We start from the raw sequence: 13,050 nt of genomic DNA on the forward strand, positions 1-13,050 counted from the left end.
TGTTTTTGCATGTACGTGAAGTTGAATATAAATAGTTCACCTAAATTATTCAACATGTTTAATAGGTTATAAATTTATGTCACATTTAAGAACTATAATCAATGTAATAGTCCTAATAGGCCTTATTATTAAAATCAATATGACCACATTTGAAAAAACATTTCACAAAATTAATATACTTAACTACCCTTAAGACAAATATATTATGTGATATTAAAGGACCTATCACATGAAATTACTTGTACATGTAGATTAAATATTCAATATATATAATTTAGAACCTAAAAATTAGGACATAATAGGTCTTATTAATTTTATGACTTAATAGGTCTTATCTATTATAAATGAACTTAATTATATAGGAGAAAAATGCAATTACACAACAAGCAAGTTGATGGAATTTGAAATTTGCAAATACACATGTATTATCTCAAATTAATTATGTTTTCCAATTAAAACAAAATTATTTTTAATCCTATTAAAAATATTAGATAAAAAATATTGAATTCTAATTAATTGATACGTAATACATATTAAATTAAATAGAAATAAAATTAAAAATACATACTTGCATCATGATATCTTTGTCTTCTTTGTTCTCGATATCTTTCTTCCGTTTCGGGAGAATAATTCCTTGAAGTCTTATTTTGCCTTCTCTTCTTGTTCCCCATGCTTTTACAAAAAACCTTCAAATTATTTGCCTTCCAAATAATTTTCAAATATCTTCTCTCATCCAAAAATGCGAATTATTTTAATCATTTGAGTGATAAAAAGCGAAAAAAAATTATGGACATTTATACGATTCCACAAATGAAAAAAAAAATGAAAAATGCGTCGGCCCGAGTTCGAATGAAAGCCGACAGTTAAAAATTGTTGGGTTCGCTCGAACATGGCAGTTACAAAAATGTGCGTGCCAAAATCTAGCTTGCCGGTTCGAGCGAATGGGGGTTCGCTCGAACCCCTTTTGGTTCGAGCGAACCCAATCCGATCGAACACGTGTTCGATCGAAACCCCAAAATTAGAAGTTTCTCCCAAAAAATTTCAGAGTTCTGAAGAATTAATGACTTCGGAGCTCTGGTTCAATACACGAATGAAATAATCTTGATAACCCAAAAATATTAGATGGTAGTACTCGAAGCAATCTTTCCAACGAATATAATTTTGTTATATTTTGAATTTATTATGTTCTTGATTTTTTAATTTTATTAAAAATTGGTTTTTCACCGAACATGAACTTCTCTATTCAACGCATTGGGAAAAATAAGAAACTAATTCAAAAAAATTCTGAAAAATATCTATGCCCTTGGTATTGATGTCTTCTTTCTAACAAAAAAAAAAAAATTGAATTTCGATTTATATAGAACAAGTTATGTGTTCAAACGTAAACCTATGTTTGAATTATGACTAGTCGGACTTCAAAACTTTATAAAATGAAAAATATTGAACATATCACTATAAAACCAAATGCAAGCCCTGGATATTGATGTTACAAACCAAAATTTGAAAGAATTGAGTTTTTATCATTTATAGAAAAAAAGTTATGCGTTTCGGGAGGCACATCACTCTTAAAAAATGTAGTTTGTTGTAAAAAACTACTTTTCGAGGGAGTTGGAAAAAATTTTAAAAAATCTTTCAAAAAAATTTGGAAAAAATGTATATAGAATCTACAAACAAAATGCTAGAAATCACTAATTTACATCATCTTCAAATTTTTAATAGTTTAAAAGTTATAGTTCTCGGAAGTTGAAGATTATTTTAAAAATGTACATCTCAGTGTCAAAAGTGGCAAAAAAGTGGGAACCATTATTGTGAGTTCACCCACAAGTCAGTATCTGTAGAATAGAAACCAAACCGGTTAAAGTCAGACCGGTTAAGGTCTTACAATGTTCTTCACCAGAACAGATCCTGTTAGGAATCTCAATCTCTGTTAGGAGATAAGTCCGATTAAAGACTACCTTGTTAGAGGATTTTAGATTCACAGAAGTGAACCACCTTGTTAGAGGATTTTACAATAGGCTTTTTGGGCCTACCTGGTTAAGGGCTACACACTTGTCAAAGATGTGAGTAATCAACAAGTGTTTGATCTATCTAATAGCACAGCCTGCTTGGTTAGATCCAGTATAACTCACTGCTAATGCATTCTAGCATTACTTCAGTCTTCTCTATCTCTCTCTCAGTTACAACTTGATCTTCTCAGATAAGATCGCTCTTTCAACAACTCAACAAATCACCTTAAACCCTAGCACAACATAAACCCTTTCAGCAACAACCTAAAACCCTAGACATGATGTCCTTTTAAAGGAATCTGATTTCATGTCAGTCCAATAGGATTTCATTACAATTTCCTAGGTTTAATGAGTCTAGACATACTGAATAACACAACACAAAAAGCACCGTCAGTGTGTCGGCACCATCAATCAAACGGTGGATTGGTAACTCATCACAAAATGCCGGTTGGTAACTCATCACAGAGTATTACCGGTTCATACAAAATACCGATTGCCGGTTTGACAAAAATGAAGACTGGTAAGAATGTGTTATGCCGCTTTGCTTCCTCGTACCGCCTGAGATCTACGAACCGCTTGGGGTCGACATGCCGCTTCAAACCGGGAAACATATTCTACAAAATCACCAATAGTCTAACGACTAGAATACAACATACCGGTTGGAACAAATACCTGTTGAGCTCTAGCTCATACATATAAAGGAGATCTCAATACAAGTGTGTCCATCAATGACAATCACAACATAAACATCAAAAATGCCAACAACAACCACGCTATTTAATGAATCCATAGGAGGTAGTTAAGCCATGTTGCGAACCCAAGTGTTGAGCTACAAAACACAAGGAGACCAAGGGTGCACACCTTGCAACATATCTCAGAAAAAGTAGATCCTTAGAAAGGATCTGAGATAGAAGATAGAATCAATGCCCCCCAAGCATAGGGACGAATAGAAGGATTGCACTCCTTCCAAAGAGGTCATACATAAAAAAATGTACCACTTCAAGCAAAGAATAGGTCCTAACCAAGGAACACACATTTACTTGCACGAAGGAAAATCCAACGCGAGAAAGGACATCAAGTTACAAGAAATACAACTCATAGGAAGAGGCAATCTTCAAAGAGGAGAGGGAGATGAATATGCTATCCTTGACCCCCAAGCAAGGAGACAAGGAAAAATTATCTTGTTGCCCAAATATGATTGGAATTGAAGATGCATCACCACACAAGACAAAGAGCCCCCGATAAAGTTAACTACTAATGTCATAGGCTGGGGAGCAAGTTAACTACCTCTTCACCAAGAAAAATTGCAAGCTCGGTTGTAAGAGCTATGTGAGCTCGATCATATTGGTCTTGAACAAATTCTCTAAAAGCTTTACAATTTCCAAGAGAATGAGAAAAACAACAATAAAAAAGGCAATACTCATCACCTTCTTTGTTCTTATTATTATATTTAATGAAAGGAAATATAATATTTTTAATAACACTTCAATCTCCGAAAGATTCTTCCAGCTTATTTTTCTTGATTGTCAATATGGCTAGGTATTGTCTCTCTAGATGTAGGACAAGGTGTGCTAGTGGAAGGAGAAGGATCGTTTTCTTGAGGCAAAATAATTGGTAAAGAAGGAGGAGGATTATTTGATGTAGAAGCATGTTTGGATGGGCAATAGTTTCTATGTCTTGCAAAATACTCTTTAAGTATTTGAACCTTACAAGCATCCTTCATAGATGTTTAAGAATTGGGATATCCTAGGCCTAATTTAGTAAATAGTATGGCAGAGTCTACAAGGATCTTAATTCCTTGTTCATTTTTTTCAAGTCCTTGTCCTCTATAGCCTTGTTTTGAAATAATTCCATATCCAACTTCATAAGATATTTTCAGTTGTGAAGGAGAAGAGCTTTCATTATGATTTTCTTCAAAATTTGTAGTGTAAGGACACATAGAAGGGTCAAAGGGAGAATTATATGAAGAAGGAGAATCAAGAAGGAATATCCTTTGTCAAGAGATTCTCCTTTCTATCATCATTATTCATGTCCTCTTTAGTTGGTTGGGAAGAAGGATCATTATCATCTAAGGCTTCATTGTTTGCTTAATGTTATGTGAGGAGATAGATCATGAATAAAATGCATAAAATCATCTTCCCTACAAATATATTGATGATTAAGATAAGCTCTAGGAGAATAAGGAGGATCTAGAGAGATTGATACACCAACATTTTGGCCTTGCCTCCCCTTGCACTAGATTATGTGTATTAAATTGCTCTTCAATGCTTGATCTCTATGAGAGAGATCATTGATAGGAGTATTTACTCTTTCCTCATTCTCATGAGATACCCTAGGAGAGATACAAGTATGAGCCTTTTCAATGTCATCCCTAGGATTATCATTGGCTACAAAGGTTTTATGTGGTCTACATGTGCAATGCATTTTGTTAAGAATATCATTATAAAACAACAAACAACATGGATAAAAGCTTTGAGAGATGATTTGCAAGTAGGGAATATTTTTGAAATTCTAATGATGCCATATGCAAGAGTACTATGGATGAAAAAAGTAATATAAAGTGAAAGAAGCCATTATCCAACACATGATTTTGATAAATGTAACCAAGAATCAATGTAATCACATGTGAAATAGCAAACCAATCATATTTAGTTAATTCCATTAATTTCATATATGAGTTCAAAATTTAATGAAGTGCATATTAATCAAATTTGAAAATAAAAATCAAAAGTGTTGAAATCAAGTGAGTCAGGTTCACCAAAACGTATTGTTGTAAAATTAGGGTTTCACCAATTAAGATAATAAAACCACTAATCTTACCTAATGGATCATTACATTAAAAGAGGGGGTAAACTCAATAGATCTAGCCACATTTGAAATTGGGAAAAGGGATAAAACACTAATTGAATTTACGAATTTGTTATCTCTCCCTTTTGCATTGAAATTTGAATGTAAATTGTGAAGTTAGGGTAGAACAATGGATAATTGAAGTGAAACAGATTGCTACAAATATCACACAAAACCATAGACAAGGATCTAAGCAAAATAATAAGATCAAAACATGTTCTTGAAAGTTCGAGCTAAATTGTTAGGACTAAGATAGTAGGTCACCCTGGTCCTATAACTCTGAGACGGGTAAATGGGATCTTTCTTGGATCAAGGAGACACACTAGATTCACTGTTGGAAGCTTGAGCAGAAATCTCGGGACCGAGATGGTAGTTCGCTCTTGTCCTCTACTTTTCACTGTGTCGAAATCTAAACATGTTCATCATCATCAACGCTGTTCAAATCCTTCACCACGACTCTTGAATCAACTCCCTAAACACAAAAGGCAAGGAAAAGGGTTGTGGATAGGAGTTTGCGTTAGGTCAAACCCTGGTTTAGGAATTAACCTTGAATAGAATAATGTCAATCTGAAGTAAATACTAGGAGATATAACTCATATCTACAATGGTTGAAAACAAGATTGATGATGCAATGCTCTTTAAATATGATCACAAATGTTGGATGTAATAACACAAACACATGAACATGAATGACCTAATCAAACACACATGCTCGCATGAGGATTGATGTGATTTTGCTCCATGATGCTTGAAGGATGAAATGTTGCCTTAAATGTTTGAGAATGCTTGATGACAAATTCTTAATTGATGCATGAATGATGGGGTATGTGTGTTATCCCCAAATGAATTGATAAGATGTCCTTATATAGGGTCACCTAGGTAAATTACCGATTAGGCCGACCTCCAATGGTCAAGTTGACCCACGAGAATCAAAATCCATTGGGTAGGGAGAAAGCCCACCCAAATTTAAATAGGGTCATGTTTAAGGGGGACCAACGCGGCACACCTCGACCCTCCAAAAAAAGGACCAACAAATCAGCAAATGTGGGGGGCGACAACTCCAGGATGGGGCCCACTCAATGGTATTGATAGGTGACATCAGATTCAGAGCAAAATATGCCAAAATGGGCCTAGGGGGAATGGAGATAAGACACGCTAACATAGGAGCACAAACATGAGGTGTGAATTGTACCTGTTACAATTTAAGACACTACAGACACACACGCATACACATTAGTATGTATTTTTAAATTTTTAATCAACCTTATGTTTGATTACAATGACCTACCTGTAGTAAATTAAAAATAATTTAAAAACTAATTAAAATATAAAAAAAGTACTATCATATTCTAGGCTTTGAGACCTACAAAAGATTGTTTTTCAATTTTCATGAAAATAACCTTGGTTGGAGAAATATAAAGTTAAGAGTTTATTTTTTGTTGAGTTTGTCCCAAAACAAGGGTTAGGTTACCACATAGGCTACTACCTAGACATTTTTAGCTAAAAAAAAGTTCCATCCAAGAATGTTTAAGTCACTTTTGACCAAAAGAATAACTCGATATACATTTAGAATCAAATTAAAATGGATTCTATTTGTATAGAACGTTTCAATTGAAACCATTTCAGCCAAAATTGTTTTGATTGAAATCTTATGTACAAACAGATATCTAGATTTCAATTTTAGTTTCAAATATATATCAAGTTAATTTTTTTGAGTGAAAAAGTTTCAGTAAAAAATCCTTGTGGCACACAAGGGCCATGTAGTTTTAGGAATTATTGTTTCACTTAAAACTATTTTTTTCCATCCCAAAGTGGTACATAGCTCTAAACTTTCATCTAGAAAGAGGAAATCTTAGTTGAGGGAGATAGGCATAAATGTGAAGAAGAATTGATTCATGAATTGTTTGATTTCATTAAGTAAATTGAGTTGTCTTAAGGAATACTTTGCACTTGAGGAGGATTTGTTATACAAATTATCGAATGGAGATGGAGATCAGTTAGCATGGGGGATGGATGTAGGAGTGCATAATACAAGGGAAATCTGCATTGGAGTATCCATGGATAAACAAGAGTGAATGCATGTCAAACTGATCCTATGCCAAGAGGGAACAAAGGAGATATGTTTAGGGCAAGTGGATGGATATAGTAGGTGGATTAAAACCTACAAGTGGTAAAGGAAAGCGGAGAAATGTTTAGAGGAGGTCAATATATGGTAGAAAGAGTTCCATAAGAGGAAATAAATTTAACGACTAAACTTGATGGAGGAGGATAGTATGTGGTTCAACCAAGTACTTGAAGGAAGATACTTATTATAATATACCTAAAATCAATATTGGATCATGCTACATATTGTGTGCATTTTGAAAGGACCACTCAGCTTTGCTTTGTGAACACTGTAATCACAAAATTTCTTACTAGACATGTGTAATGTAGGAGCATCTAGGTCCACATAATCTTGTATCACCAAAAATAGAATAAAGATGTCTAAGGATAATTTTGGTTGTTTGTGGATTTTCGAGTATGTTCACATGACTCTGATGATTAAATAATATTTCAACTAACTTTAGTAGTAAAACAAAAAATAGTTTGTATCTTCAAGAACATCAACTTTTGTAACTTTGGTAGCATCAACTTGTGTGATTTTGGCAAAATCAACCTATCACTATGGTAGCACTATCTTTTGCGACTTCAATATCAACTCATACCAACTACAACTTCAATAGCATATGGGATTCTCAACAAGACAAATGTAATAGCCAATAGCACGAAACCTCATTATAACATAGAATTTAAAGGAAACTTAACTTTTTCTTATATCCAATTCATTTTATTTTGACTCTACCATATTATTTTAGAACGTGTAATTTTCTTTCCTATTATTGTAGAATGTGTGATTTTCTTTGTTACACGGGCATTTTGGACAAAATAATTGGTACTTTTTTCATTTTTGGTGGTTATTTGTCTTCTTATAAATGTAATATGTTCTTGTTCCACTATCTTGGTAGCATTTGGGATTCAACAATTATCCTTTGATCATTATTGTTTCTTCTTTGTCACAACTATTCATTCTAATACCATAATGAGTACGTATATTCCTTTAGGTAGATATTGCATTAATGTTATTATCTATTGGCAACTACATGAGTTTCTAGCTAACTATAATAATAGTTGAGTCATTACCTAGGGTAGGCTCAAAGCATATTTAGTTGAGAAGGGAAGAGAAACCATCGGCAATTTATATGGCAACTCTAAAAGGAAAGTAATATCACCAATCTTCACATGCAAAGGTAGTGAATGTAGAGCAATGAGTACGGAGTGAATGTAGACAAAACAAGAGAGAGAGGGCTAATGAGAGAGGAGGAAAGAGAGTAGACTCCATAAGACATCCTTAGATCAATCACGCATGGTACACAGAGAATACAGAAAGAATGGAGTCAAAGTCTAGAAAAGCCTTCAAAATGTGTGAGATAGTCTAAATTGTGGCCTTTGAAGGGGCATGTAAGAAAAGGCCTATGTGTAGAAGGGAAGTTATAGTAGATCGAATCATGTGTGTGTGGGATTTGGGTTATAACTATGGTGTTGATAAATTATTGTAAGCCATAGTTGCTATAACATGTGGGATTTAATGTGTGGTGAATTTAAGCTCTTATCATCTTGTGAGGGTCAATTTTATTAAATGTAATAAAAATAACATTATTTTGGCTTCTATTTGCCATGTGATTTGTTGCAGTTGAGTGGGTGCTAGGTAAGGTTGTCTTTCATTAAACTCCCTTGCTTAGAATACAATGCACACTTTTCCCCCATCTATATCCTTGGGGTCACCTTTAGTGATCTTTTATCCTTGTTTTTCTTCTCCCCAAGTGTCCCATTGTCTTCTTGTTGCACTTAGCCTTGTCTTCTATCTACTAGGGATTTTATAGAAGGGATTTTTTCTTTTCTAAAACCCTTACTTATATCCTAAGTTTGAAGCACTTGTTTCTATGTTCTTCAGATGGATCTTGTTAGAAAACCCAAAAGGGGCTAATAATGGTATGATCCCCATGAACATTTCCATTTTGTAAGGTTCTTCATCAAAATTGTTTATTGGTCATTCATAGATAAATTTGTGTATGTTGGATATTTTGGCTTATACCAAATAAGTGTGCAATAGAGCAACACAAAGCTCCCTAAAACTTTGATTTCATTTGAAGTATTCAAAAGGTTTGTCATTTCACTTATCTAATGCCCCCAAAGGAAAAAAAAATTAATTTCACACATCTTGTGCCCTAATAAGACACCTATGCCATTTCACAAATCTAGTGCCTTTATTTAGATTGTTGTGCCAATTAGAGTGTCAATTCACTACAAATCAATAATTCCATTATTTCTGCCACTTATATTTTTAATTTTAATTTTTCAATTTTTTCCCTTTTGTATTCTAACCTTGATAATCAAATACCAAATATTTATTTATCTAGACCTTATTCCCTCCCCTCTTCTCATCCAACAAATTAAATAAATATTCATATTTATTTAATTGGCTATTTTATGCATTTTTGCTTAGTCTTATAATCAAATCATGTAGTCCTCGCCTAATTATTTGCACATTCCTAACAATGATCTAAGTCAAGGCTTCATTTGCCCAATTCCTCGCATGCATACACTTGTCACAGCCTGTACACAATGTCTAATTGTGTGTGTTTATTTGTGTCTCGATTCCCTATCTCTAATCTTGAGTGCTAAATTTTGTGTGAATTGGGCGAGTTGCTTTAGTTTGATTTTCTCTTTCATATAAATAGTATGAATTAGGCTAAAATTTCTAAGCAAAATGTTTCAATGGTTTGGCACTTTGTTATATTGATACTTGGGCTTTGTGTTTTGGTTAGTTTTTATATAGAATGGTGAGTACTTTATATGTGGATGCCTCTACTTAGATCAACATTAATCGCAAACTTAATGAGATTCTTTCTCTCTTAACAAATATATAAGGAAAAGATACCCTCTTACTCCTTGTTCGCTTTTTATTAAAAAATAGCAAAACAAGGATGTTGACCATATACAAATACAAGCCAAAAAAGGCTACAAACAACTGGTCAAAAATAATGATAGCAAAGGCCAAAAGAGTACATTTACAACACACTAGCAAAGCAACTAGTAACCCACATCAAGGGTAGGTAGAAGTTTCACCCACAACTCGAGGAAGAATTTGGGACAAAGAGGAAGAATGATCTTTCCTTCATCAACTAACAATAGTCCATGCAACAATATCATTTGGAACGCCAACACAAGGGGGAGCAATCAACCAAGAGTAGGATGTTGACCAAGAGACAAATCCACCATTGAAGGCTAGAGCAGAACAAAAGCAACAAGCGTAGAGGGGTCCACAAGTCCAAGAAGGAACACACCAGTAGCACGAGGTGAAGGAGGATCCACAGGGCCTGAGGAGGCCACACCTGTAGTACGAGGATCATCCTATAAGGAATCATCACCATCCTATTAGAGGAAAAATCAAAAGTCAAGATAGTCAGGTGATCACCATGAGCATCCTTCCACCAAGTGGTAGCACCTCTACAATGTAAAAGAGAAATGTGTGCCCAAGTGGCCAATAGAGAAGCAATGACGATAATGGATGGGGAGACCCTCATAATCCAACAATTGAGTTCATGGCCTATCCCCAACCATAAGAACCATATCCCCAAGAAGAGGTATGGATATGTCAATATCGATCAGAAAGCATGCAAATTTAGAAAGACCCATTGAGGAAGTGGTATCACCAACCTTCAAGAAGCGGCCGATTGAGTTCCCAATGGCCTCAAAAAAATAATTCTCCCAAAAATGAAAGGGAAGGTTGGGAAGACAAACCCACACTAGACACACACTAAGTGGTTCAATAAGAGGGTTGAAGGAGGTTATCCATGGTCTGGTCAAGGGAGAATGGTCACCCCAAGCCCACAGCTTGCTCAAAACCAAATCATGGTCAGTAGAAGAAACAAAGTTGCAACAAAAAAAACCTTTAGCACAAGGGAAAAGCTCAATGTTACCATCAACTAAAGGCTTCCAAGAAACAATCACCCATCGATGAAGAGCTAGGAGAGAAGGCCAGAACCCAACAAATCTACACACCAACCTACAATGGTAGAAATCAAAATTTTCCACCACATCTTGGCCACAAACCACAATAGTGGAAGTCTTGGCACAAGCAAGAGGACAAGGTTTCACCTTGGGAGGGAGCGTAGCAGCAGATCTGGCAACACAGGCAAAGCCCCATCTACTAGCAGTAGAAGAAGGCCCTGGAGGAGGGACCCCAACACTAAAGGGAAAAATAGCCTCACAAGTAGTAGCATCACCCACCACCAAACCAGTAGGAGTCGTAGAGGGGCCATATTAAAAAAACCCAACAGTAGCATCAGAAGGTGCAAAAATTCGAGCACGAGACGCAACGCACACACGGAGCACCAAACCAAATACACCAGGACAACAAACATTGTTGGAGGGGCCACTGTAATAGGGCAAGGATGAGGCAAACCCATGGCCAAAGTAGACCCAAACCCCAACAAACCACAGACTGAGGCAGAAGCAGCACAACCCAAAGGCGTAGAGGTGGGTAAAGTAGTTGAAGAAAATCTTACTCCTTGTTTGTTATGATTATTGAGGCTATGAGGGATCACTCATTATGTGGCTTGTTGAAAGGCTTGAGTTTTCTTTCTAATGATACAATGATTGACTTGCAATTTGTTGATGGCTCCACCCTTTTTTTGCATTTAGTTTAAAAGATTTTTATTCATTTGAGAAAGAGATGAGATTTACTGTATTATCTCTACCTCTAAAATTGTTTTGCATATATCTAGTGTTCTAAGTTGGTTGAATGAGTTCCCTAAGTGGATAAATAATGATTTCTAGTGTTTATAACCCAATGAGATTGTGAGGTACCTTTTTCCTTTTTTCTCTATGGTCCTCTTTAAAAAGAAAGATGGAATTTGATGATCCATAAAGTTGATAACAATTATTAAATGGAATGCCAATCTACTTTCTTTAGTTGGAAGATATTTTGCTAAAAGATGTTTTCATCCTAATTTCTTATATTTTTCCTCTTGTTGGCTAGTGCCAACTAACTAGATTAATTAAATAAAGCAAGCTAATTAGGGATTTTCATTGATCAAACGAAAAGGGAAATAAGAAAATATATGTCATCTTGCAAGAACAATGTGTTAAGCCTTACAGGCTAGGTGGTATGGGTTTAAGTCCAAATTGTTTTAATTAAGTAAATCGGGAGAGAACCCAAACCCTTACACAATAGCCAATGAGATGGAAAAGAGGGATCTCACAAGATGTGACACTACCAAAGAAACCAAAGACTAGTAGGAAATAGAGAACTCAACCTCATGTGAAAGACTAGTCTTACTCGACATGAGCAATGGAATCATCTAGAATCCTACCATGAGAAGAAGAGAGAGGAAGCCTCCCCCTAGGAGGGAAAACAACAAATGATGGGAGAACAATAGAAGGACAAGGTAAAAGCCAAACAATATCCACCGAAGAAGACAAGATTGGAATGAAAGCAATTAGACAAGCAGGAGATCTCAGAGAAGGATCCATCACAAGGTCCATGGGACGAGACAAGGCCACCCTTGAAAAAATACCATCAGAAACCTGAGAAGAAGCACCCTCTGAGGAAACAAGATCCTCAATAGTCAAATGATCATTAGAAGAATTCGGCTACCAAGAAGCACGACCCTTCCTATGATCCTGAGAGCAACTTGAAGCTAAATGGCCAATAAAGAAGCAACAATGACAATGGAAGGGGATCCCTTCATAATCCCATGGCTGAGACCAAGCCCATTCCCCAACCACCAAAACCACATTTGCATGAAGAGGTAAGGAGAGATTAATATCCATCAAAAAACAAGAAAAGGTAGAATGCCCATGAAGGAAGTGGAATAATCAACCTTCAAAAACTGACCAATAGAGTTTCCAATAGATTCATTACACGAAGTCTCCTATAACAAAAGAGGGAGATTCAAAATCCACACCCACACCAGACGCACATTAAGTGGTTCAATAAAGAGGTTAAAAGAACAAGTCCATAGCTTGAGAGAGAAAATTCTCTCCAAGATCATAACTTCCTAAGATCAAATCCATGTCCTCCAAAGAACAAAAAGTAGCAATGAAGAACCCTTTAGCACAAGGGAAAAGTTCAATCTTACCAATCCCAAGAGGC

The sequence above is a fragment of the Cryptomeria japonica genome, chromosome 9 (assembly GCF_030272615.1).
Source record: "Cryptomeria japonica chromosome 9, Sugi_1.0, whole genome shotgun sequence".
Taxonomy (NCBI): Eukaryota; Viridiplantae; Streptophyta; class Pinopsida; order Cupressales; family Cupressaceae; genus Cryptomeria; species Cryptomeria japonica.